General features: G+C 37.4%; 1 non-coding gene across 1 annotated transcript; it reads right to left on the reverse strand.

The window, feature by feature from the left end:
- Positions 1–538: 538 nt before the first annotated feature.
- On the reverse strand, positions 539–644 carry LOC113606282 (U6 spliceosomal RNA). The gene has a single exon (XR_003427472.1). It is a non-coding gene; the product is annotated as a U6 spliceosomal RNA (small nuclear RNA).
- Positions 645–10,105: the final 9,461 nt, after the last annotated feature.

Genomic DNA, 10,105 nt, shown 5'->3' on the forward strand with positions numbered 1-10,105 from the left:
GATGATGGCCATTCTGACTGGTGTGAGGTGACACCACATTGTAGTTTTGATTTGCATTTCTCTAATGATTAATGATGTTGAGCATCCTTTCATGTGTTTGTTGGCAATCTGTATATCTTCTTTGGAGAAATGTCTATTTAGGTCTTCTGCCCATTTCTGGATTGGGTTGTTTGGTTTTTTGACATTGAGCTGCATGAGCTGCTTGTATATTTTGGAGATTAATCCTTTGTCAGTTGTTTCATTTGCAAATATTTTCTCCCATTCTGAGGGTTGTCTTTTTGTCTTGTTTATGGTTTCCTTTGCTGTGCAAAAGCTTTTTAGTTTCATTAGGTCCCATTTGTTTATTTTTATTTCCATTTCTCTAGGAGGTGGGTCAAAAAGGATCTTGCTTTTATGTCATGGAGTGTTCTGCCTATGTTTTCCTCTAAGAGTTTTACAGTGTCTTGCCTTATATTTAGGTCATTAATCCATTTGAGTTTATTTTTGTGTATGCTGTTAAGGAGTGTTCTAATTTCATTCTTTTACATGTAGCTGTCCAAAAAATATGGAAAACTTCACAAATTTGCATGTCATCCTGTGAAGGGGCCATGCTAATCTTCTCTGTATCTTTCCAATTTTAGTATATGTGCTACCAAAGTGAGCACTCATGGGTATTTTGATAGGGAATGCTTTATATCTGTAGGTTGCTTGGCGTAGTATAGCTGTTTTAAAAATATTAATTCTTCCAATCGAAGAGCATAAGGTATCTTTTCATTTATTTGTGTCATCTTCCATTTGTTTCATCAATGTCATAATTTTCAGTGCATAAATCTTTCACATTTGTGGATAAATTTATTCTTAGGTCTTTTATCATTTTAATATAATCCTATTTTTTTCTTCATACCTTGGATAGTTTGTTATTGGTGCAGGAAAAATAACAGATTTCTGTATGTTAATTGTGTATACTTCAAATTTACTGAATTTATTCATGCTAATACTTTGTGGGTGAAATCTTTAGGGTTTTCTCTATGTGTCATGTTCAAACAGTGACAGTTTTAGTTCCTTTACAAACTAGATCCCCTTTTTTATTTTTGTCTTTTTGCTGTGGCTAGGATTATTAATACTATGTTGAATAAAAGTGGTGAGAACAGTCATCCTTGTCTTGCTCCTGTTCTTAGGGGAAATGCTTTCAACTTTCATCATTGAGTATAATGGTAGCTGTGGTTTTTGTCATATATGCCCTTTATTATATAAAGGTATGTTGCCTCTATACCAACTTTGTTCAGAGCTTTATCAGATTTTGAAGTTTGTTGAATGTTTGTCAAATGCTTTTGCTGGAGCTATGAAGATGATCATTTGATTTTATACTTTGTTATACTAATCTGGTGTGTCCCTTAATTGATTTGCATATATTGAATCATCCCTGCATTGCTGAGATAAATCCCACATGATCACGGGGTATGGATTTTTTAATGTATTGTTGAACTCAGTTTGCTAATGTTTTGCAGAGGATTTTTGCATATATGTTCATCAGGAGTAAGGCCTGTAACCTACTTTTTCTGGTAGTATCTTTATCTGGTTTTCATCTATGGCTGATTCTGATCTCAGAAAATTAGTTTGGAAACACTCTTTCTTCAATTATTTGGAATAGTTTGAGAAGGATAGATGTTAACTTTCATTTAAATATTTGGTGGAATTTATCAGTGAAGGTACCTGGGATTTTATTTATTGGGAGTTTTTTGACTACCAATTTCATTACTAGTATTTGATCTTTTAGGTTTTTTATTTATTCCTGATTCAGTCTTAGAAGATTTATAATTCTAGGAATTTATCCAATTCTTCTAGGTGTCCAACTCTTTAGTGTGTAATTGTTTGTAGAAATGTCTTATGCTACTTTGCATTTCTGTTGTGTCTCTCTTTTGTTTCTAATTTATTTGGGCCTTCTCTTTCTTCAAAAGAATACTACTTGTGTCTTTTATTCTTTACAGAAGCTTAATAAGTGTTCGATCTACTCCCCTTACAATACTCCCCTTACCAGTGAGATTTTTACTTTTGTGTGTTTTCTTGTTGCTAATTAGTGATACTTCTTTTAAGCTTAAATAAATTCCTTCAACATTTCTTATAAGGATGCTTTCTTAGTGATGAACTCATTTAGTGTTTGCTAGCCTGGAAATGCTTGATCTCTCCTTTCATTCTGCATTATAATCTTGCTGGTACAGTATTCTTGCTGTGGCCTTTTTCCTTTTAGACCATTGAATATATTTTCATTCCCTTCTGGTATGCGAAGTCTGCTGAAAAGTCAGCTGATAGTCTTATGAAAATACTTTGCACATAACCAGTTACTTTTTTTTTTTTTAACACTTTTTCGATGTGGACCATTTTTAAAGTCTTTCTTGAATTTGTTAGAATATTGCTTCTATTCTATGTTTTGGTTTTTCGCCTCAAGGCATGTGGGATCTTAGCTCTCTGACCAGGGATCGAACCTGCACCCTCTGCATTGGAAGGTGAAATCTTAACCACTGGACTGCCAGGGAAGTCCCTACCCAGTTACTTTTATTTCATTGCTTCTATGATCCCTCTTTGTCTTTAATTTTTGACGCTTTAATTATAATGTGTCTTGGTGTGGATCTGTTTGTCTTCATCTTCTTTGGGACTCTGTGCTTCCTGGGACTTGATGTCTGTTTCCTTTCCCAGGTTAGGAAAATTGTCAGTTGTTATATCCTCTCATAAAATAAATTATCTGCCCCTTACTCTCTTTCTTCTCTTTCTGGGACCCCTATAATGCTAGGGTTAGTATTCCTGATGTTTTCCAAGAGGTCTCTTTACCTATCATCTTAATTTTTTTTCTTCTTGCTATTCAAATTTTGGTGATTTTCACTACGCTGTCCTCCAGATGACTCATCTGTTCTTCTGTATCATATAATCTAGTGTTGCTTCCCTGTAGTGTGTGTGTGTGTGTGTGTGTGTGTGTGTGTGTGTGTGTTAGTCTCAGTTATTGTATTTTTCAGTTCTTTGGTTCTTTTTTACATTTTATTGTGCTTTGTTGAAGTTCTCACTGTGTCCTGACGTGGGTGAGCATCTTGATAATCATTACCTTGAACACGTTTTTTTCAGGTAGGATGCTTATCCCTGTTTTGTCTAGTTCTTTTTCTGATACTGTGTCTAGTTACTTCATTAGTAATATATTCTTCTATTTCCTTATGTTTTCTAATTCTCTGTGCATTTGTATTTATTAGGTTTGCCTTGTGACATTTTCAGTCTTGGAGAAGTGGCCTTATACAGGAGATGGCCTATAGGTCCCAGCAGCACATTCTCCTCTGGCCAGCATGGCCAGATGCTGCAGGGATGTCCCCTATGTGGGCTGCATGTCCCTTTCTGTTGTAGAAGGGCCAACACCTGTGGACAAGCTGGTAGGCTGTATTGGACCCTGGTCTAAATGTCTGTGAGGTCCTGCATTATGTGATTGCTGTGGGTGTGCTCATAGGCAAGGCAGCCCTCCATTATGGGTCTGCTCCAGGTGCACAGGTGGGTAGGGAAGGCCCCCAGTGTGTTTGCTTGTGAGGCCTTGTGGTGCAGGAGTGCTGTAGACCCCGTGGTAGATGGGGCAGGCCCCTGATACTAATCAGTTAGAAGGAAGATTCTAAAATGTTGCCTGTGAGTGTCTCAGTCCCTAGCAGGAGTCCAAGCTGCCTCTTGCTTTCTGAGATTAGCACGTGGGTCTCACCCAGATGTCTTTCAAACTACTGGCTCTGCACAGAGATTGAGAACATGTGAGGTTTCGTATGTGCCCTTTAGGAGCAGAATCTCAGTTTCCTTTAGCCTCCAGCTCTCCTGAAAGGAAGCCCCAGGTTTTCAAAGCCAGACCTGCTGAGTTCCTTCCTTCCCAATGCAGGAACTCTGGGTTGGGCAGCCTGATGCAGGGCTCAGACCCTTCCCTCCTTGGGGAGGACCTATGCAGTTGTGGTGTCTCTAAATCGTGGGGCACAGTGCTGAAGGTGTGGGTTCTAACTAGACTGTGTTTCTAAGCCTCTTACGTGCCTTGTGGTTTCTCCTTCTTTATAGCTTGAGTTGTGGAAAATTTTTTCTGCTAGTCTTCAGAGCATTCTCAGAGATAACTTCTCTGTAAGCAGTTGTAATTTTGGTGTGCCCATGGGAGGAGATGAGCTCAGGATCTTCCATACTCCATCCTCTGGCTCCCCTCTCCCCTTTTAAAAAATATATGCAGGGGTTCCCCGGTGGTGCAGTGGTTAAGAATCTGCTTGCCAATGCAATTTGTCCTATCTATGGCCTTAAAGTTAACACAGATCTCTTGCACACTGTATATAATTGATCTTGTTTAAAAAAAAATCCATTCAGCCACTGAAGGGATTTTTTAAATTGAAGTATAGTTGATATATAATATTATAGTATAGTTGATATATATTTGTTTCATTGGTACAACATAGTGGTTTAACATTTTTATTGATTATACTCCATTTGAAATTATTACAAAATAATGACTCTATTTCCCTATGTTGTACAATACATCCATGTTTGTTTATATATAGGCGTATTGGATTAAGACAAAGAAGCTACTATCTCTCCATTCCCCCTTCACTCTCCCCACTAGTAACCACTAATTTGTTCCCTGTGAGTCAATTTCTATTTTGTTATATACATTCCTTTAATTTTTTAGATTCCCCATGTAGTCAGAACATAGAGTATTTGTCTTTGTCTATTTCACTAATTTAATACACTCTACATCCATCCATGTTGTTACACGTGGCAGAATTTTTATTTTTTTAAGGCTGAGTAATATGTATATCTGTCTATACACACACAAACCCACACACACACACACACACACATATATATATATGTCACAGTTTCTTTATCCATTCATCTGTTGATGGACATTTATTTTGCTCCCATATCTTAACCATTGGAAATAATACTGCTATAAATATTGGGGTGCATACATATTTTCAGATTGGTATTTTCATTTTCTTTCATTTTCATTTCCACTACCCAGCAGTGGAATGTTTCTTAATACAATAGTTTTCCTTTTAGTTTTTTGACGACCTCCATAATATTTTCATTGTGGTTGTACCAGTTTACAATCCCACCAACAGTGTACTAGGGTTCCCTTTTCTCACAATCCTCATTAACATTTTTTATCTGTAGACTTTTTGATGAGAGCCATTTTGACAGATGTGAGGGGATGTCTCATTCTGGTTTTGATTTGCATTTATCTAGTGATTACTGATGTTTAGCATTTTTTTCATGTGCCTGTTGCCTGTTGCCTATCTGTATGCCTTCTGTGGAAAAATGTCTAGTAGGCGTTTCTCCCTATGTTTTCATCCTTTGTTTTTTGATAGTGAGTGGATGAGCTCTTTATGTAATTTGAATATTAACCCCTTCTCCATCATATACTTTGTGTATATTTTTCACTCTCTATTTCATTTAGTCTAATGTTTCCTTTGCTCTGCAAAAGATTTTAAATTGATTTAGGGTTATTTTTGTTTTTATGTCTTTTTTTAACATCTTTATTGGAGTATATTGCTTTACAATGGTGTGTTAGTTTCTGCGGTATCACAAAGTGAATCAGCTCTACGTATACATATATCCCCATAACCCCTCCCTCTAGGTGGTGACAAAGCACTGCACTGATCTCCCTGGGCTATGTAGCTGCTTCCCACTAGCTATCTATTTTACATTTGGTAGTGTATATATGTCCATGCCACTCTCTCACTTCGTCCCAGCTTACCCTCCCCCATCCCCTTGTCCTCAAGTCCATTCTCTACATCTGCGTCTTTATTCCTAACCTGCCCCTAGGTTCTTCAGAACCATTTTTTTTTTCTAGATTCCATATATATGTGTTAGCATATGGTATTTGTTTTTCTCTTTATGAGTTACTTCACTCTGTATGACTGACTCTAGGTCTAGGTCCAATATACAATGGAATATTTATGTCTTTTTCCATTAGGAGACAGATCCAAAAAAGAAAGTGTTCCCATTTATTGCGAAAGAGCGTTCTTCTTATGTTCTCTCCTAGGAGATTTGTTTGCGGTAATACAAAATGGATTATATATCTAAATGTGTTTGTTTTTGTGTGCAGTGTGAGAAAATGTTCTAATCTCATTTTTTAGCTATAGCTTTCCAGTTTGATCAGCTCAGTTATTGAAGGGACTGTCTTTTCTCCATTGCATATTCTCTCCTCCTTTGTAGTAGATTTATTGACCATAGGGATGTGTGTTCCTATCTAGGCTCTTTATTATATTTCATTGATCTATGTGTCTGTTTTTGTAGCAGTAATCAAAATAATATCGTACTGCCACAAAAACAGACATTGATGAAAGTAATGGAAGATGTCACAAATAAACGATTCCATCCTCTTGGATTGGAATAACTAAGATTTTTCAGAGAGCCACATAATATTCCAAGCAACCTATAGATTTAAATTAATCCTCTCAAAATACCCATGACAGTTTTCACAGAACTAGAGAAAATAACCCTAAAATAAATATAAAACCAAAAATGACCCACATTGCTAAAGCAATCCTGAGAAAAAACACCAAAGCTGGAGATATCACACTTCCTGGCTACAAAACTAAAATAATCACAAAAGAGACATACAGATCAATGAAATAGTATAGTGAGCCCAGAAAGGAACCCGCACACCTATGGTCAACAAATCTACTATAAAGAAACACAAATATACAATGGAGAAAAATAGTGTCTTTAATAAGTGGTGCTGGAAATACTGGCCGATGCAGGGGACACAGGTTCGTGTCCCGGTCCGGGAAGATTCCACAAGCCGCGGAGCGGCTGGGCCCGTGAGCCATGGCCGCTAGGCCTGCGCGTCCGGAGCCTGTGCTCCGCAACGGGAGAGGCCCGCGTACCGCAAAAAAAAATAAAAATAATGTGATTAGAACATTTCCTCACACCATACACAAAAGCAAACTCAAAATGATTAGGGACCTAAATGGAATACCTCAAACCCTAAAACTCCTAGGAGAGAACATAGGCTGAGCACTCTTTGTCACAAATGGGAACACTTTCTTTGGATTTGTCACCTAAGGGGAAAAGACATAAAAGGAAAAAGAAACAAATGAGACCTAATTAAAATCTTTTGCAGAGCAAAGGAAATGTTAGACAAAATGAAAAGATAGCCTACAGAATGGGAGAAAAATATACACAAAGGATGTGATGGAGAAGGGGTTAATATCCAAATTATATAAAGTGGGGCTTCCCTGGTGGCGCAGTGGTTGAGAGTCCGCCTGCCAATGCAGGCGACACGGGTTCATGCCCTGGTCCGGGAGGATCCCACGTGCCGCGGAGCAGCTGGGCCCGTGAGCCATGGCTGCTGAGCCTGCGCATCTGGAGCCTGTGCTCCACAACGGGAGAGGCCACAGCAGTGAGAGGCCCGCGTACCGCAAAAAAAAAACAAAAACAAAAACAAATTATATAAAGTGGTCATCCACTCAGTATCAAAAAACAAAAAAAGATGAAAAATGGAGAGAAACCCGTAATAGACTTTTTCCACAGAAGATGTAGAGATAGCCAACAGGCAAATGAAAAAATGCTAAACATCACTAATCACTGGATAAATGCAAATCAAAACCAGAAGGAGACATCACCTCACATCTGTCAAAATGGCTCTCATCAAAAAGTCTAAAGATAACAAATGTTAGTGGGGATTGTGAGGAAAGGGAACCCTAGTACACTGTTGGTGAGATTGTAAATTGGTGCAACCACTATGAAAATATTACTGAGGTGGTCAAAAAACTAAAATGAGGCCTACTGTATTAAGAAAAAATTCCATATTACTCAGCCGTAAATAGAAAGGAAATTGAGTTATTTTTTTTTTTTTTTTTTTGGAAATTGAGTTATTTGTAGTGAGGTGGATGGACCTAGAGTCTGTCATACAGAGTGAAGTAAGTCATAAAGAGAAAAACAAATACCATATGCTAACACATATACATGGAATCTAAAAAAAAAAAAAAAGGTTCTGATGAACCTAGGGGCAGAACAGGAATAAAGACACAGATGTAGGGAATGGACTTGAGGACACCGGGAGGGGGAAGGGTAAGGGTAAGCTGGGACGAAGTGAGAGTAGCAATGACATATATACACTACCAAATGTAAAATAGATAGCCAGTGGGAAGCAGCCACATAGCACAGGGAGATCAGCTCGGTGCTTTGTGACCACCTAGAGGGGTGGGACAGGGAGAGTGGGAAGGAGATGCAAGAGGGAGGGGATATGGGGATATATGTATACATATAACTGATTCACTTTGTTATACAGCAGAAACTAACACAACATTGTAAAGCAATTATACTCCAATAAAGATGTTAAAAAAAAAAACAATTCCACTGGTGGGTATATACCCAAAGAAAGTGAAAACACCAATTTGAAAAGATACATGCACCCCAATATTTATAGCAGCATTATTTCCAATGGCCAAGATATGGCAGCAAACTATCAACAGATGAATGGATAAAATATATTAAATATATATGTATATAATGGGACATTAATCAGCCATTAAATATAAAAATACTGCCATGTGCTACAACATGGATGGACCTAGAGTGTATTATACTTAGTGAAATCAGTCAAATACTCTACAATTTTTTAGATTCCACATGTAAGTTAGAACAAAGGAATTTATATAAGAAAACAGAAATCGGCTCACAGAGAACAAATTAGGGGTAACTAGTTGGGAGAGTGAAGGGGGAGAGAGAGAGGGTAGCTTTTATCCCTTGATCCAATACCCCTATGTACAGAATAAACAAGGATGTATTGTACAACATAAGGAAATAGAGTCATTATTTTGTAATAACCTCAAATGGAGTATAATCTATAAAATGTTAAACCACTATGTTGTACCCCTGACACTAATATAATACTATATATCAACTATACTTCAATTTAAAATCTCCCTACTGTGTTTGAATGAATTTTTTTTAACAAGATTAATTATATACTGTGTACAAGAAATCTGTGTTAACTTTAGGCCATAGATAGGATAAAATTGAAAGACTGGAAATAAGATACTCCATGCAAATGATAATTACAGAATAATCTAGTATCAGGCAAAATAGACTTTAAGACAAACCTCTCAAAGAATCAAAGGTTATTATATAATGATATAGGGATTAATGCATTAAGAAATAATGCGTTATAAATAAGTATGGATCCAGCACTGGAGCCTCTAAATATAGAAAGAAAATATTAACAGATATGAAGTGGAAAATGTGCAGAAATATAAGAATGGTAAGAAACTTCACTACCCAACTTTCAACATTGATATTCAGCCTAGATGGTCTATACACTCAGGAAACTTTGGGCTTAACATTACACTCGCTATCAAGTGAACCTAACAGACGTATATAGTACATTCCACTCAACAGCAGTGAAACGCCCATTCTTCTTAAGTGTACATAGAATATTTCCTAGCAGATAATATATTAAACCACAAAACAAGGCTTCAAGAATCCAAGAAGATTAAAATCATATCAAGTATCTTTTCCAGCCACAATGCTATGAAACTGAAATTCAGTATTAGGAAGAATAACTGAAAATTCAAGAGCACTTAGATAGTGAACAACAAGCTATTGAATAACCAATGCATGCAACAATAAATCAAAAGGGATATCAAACAATATCTTAAAGCAAACAAATGTGGAAACACAAAGTACCTAAACATATGGAATATAGTAAACACAATCCAGAGAGATGTGTTTACAGTGAGAAATGCATATATTTTACAAAAGGGGAGAGAGGAGCCGGAGGATGGAGTACGGAAGATCCTGAGCTCACCTCCTCCCATGGGCACACCAAAATTACAACTGCTTACAAAGAAGTTATCTCTGAGAATCCCCTGAAGACTAGCAGAGAAAATTTTCCATAACTCAAGCTATAAAGAAGGAGAAACCACAAGGCACGTAAGTGGATTGGAAACACAGTCTAGTTAGAACCCACACCTTCAGCACTGTGCTCCACGATTTACAGATACCACAACTGGATAGGTCCTCCCCAAGGAGGGAAGGGTCTGAGCCCTGCATCAGGCTGCCCAACCCAGAGTTCCTGCATTGGGAAGGAAAGAACACAGCAGATCTGGCTTTGAAAACCTGCAGGGCT

Source organism: Aethalodelphis obliquidens, unplaced genomic scaffold (genome assembly GCF_003676395.1).
Source record: "Aethalodelphis obliquidens isolate GAN/ISIS:26980383/991018 unplaced genomic scaffold, ASM367639v1 scaffold43, whole genome shotgun sequence".
Classification (NCBI taxonomy): domain Eukaryota; kingdom Metazoa; phylum Chordata; class Mammalia; order Artiodactyla; family Delphinidae; genus Aethalodelphis; species Aethalodelphis obliquidens.